Below are 1,124 nucleotides of genomic sequence, written 5' to 3'. Positions count from 1 at the left end.
GATTTAGACTCGTCGACATATTAATACTAGTCTTTTCTGCGCACTTCGTCCTCGCTCATGCGCACCCAGGATCAACTTCCCGGTCGATCACCCATCCTAGAACTACTCCAAGCTAGGATGGTAAGGAAGAGGAGCACATCACCACATCAACGCCTTCAAAACAGAAGGAATAAAGATCAAGGGCGGGTCAGCTTTGGTTACCTTGGGCGCCGGGTTGATCTTGCAGAAGGGCTTAAGGCCGACTTGGCCGCACTTTCCTGCGGGCTCGCCGGTCAGTTTTTTGATGATGGCGACGATGTCTTTCTCCGTTAATGCTTTGTGAAAGTAGCATTGGGGATGATCCAGAGTGCCGTCAAATTCACACATTAGACCATCTCGGCGGCTCAGAGGAAGAATCCGCCATTCGACCCAGCAGCGGATCAGGTCAACCCCGGTAAGACCATTATTCGTCAAGGATCTCAGTTCAGACAAAATTGGGATGAACTCCGACTCTTCTTCCTCGGTGAGCTTGTCGGGGAGCTTGAAGTTAACCGGAAGGCGGGTTGGCCTGTAGCCCAGAAGTTTGTTCTCACCAGCAGGGGGCGTTTCTTTACAATAAAACCAAGATTCACCCCAGCCCTTGGGATGGCTAGGCATGGTGAGTGAAGGAAAAGGACTGTCCCTACCGCGTTGGACGTTGACACCGCCGAGTTCCAAACTGGGGCCGTTGTGGAATTCCGTTTGGCGATTCAGATGGAAAAAGTGCCAGAATAGGGGAACGGAAGGCTCGATCCGCAGATAAGCTTCACAAAGGACTTGGAACTGACTCAAGTTGCTTATGGAATTGGGTCCCAAATCCTGGAGTCGGACATTCATGAAGGTCAAAGCGTCCCTAAGAAATTTGGATCCGGGCGGCTTAAAACCCCGTTCCAAGTGTTCCACAAAGACTACTATTTCCCCTTATTTGGGGTTGGGGAGGTCTTCTCCCAACCCGGTGCGCCATCCAATGACATCTTGAGGATCCAAACAGCCGGCTTTCACGTAATTAGCTAGAACAACATCATCAACTTTGGTAGGAAGCCAATCGCTCTTGAAAACGGCACCCATGCTACAAGTAGGTAAAAGTATGGTATTACATATCTCGA

This window comes from Hordeum vulgare, chromosome 5H, assembly GCF_904849725.1.
Source record: "Hordeum vulgare subsp. vulgare chromosome 5H, MorexV3_pseudomolecules_assembly, whole genome shotgun sequence".
Lineage (NCBI taxonomy): Eukaryota > Viridiplantae > Streptophyta > Magnoliopsida > Poales > Poaceae > Hordeum > Hordeum vulgare.
The sequence above is the reverse complement of the archived record's forward strand: the minus strand, read 5'-3'. Positions refer to the sequence as shown.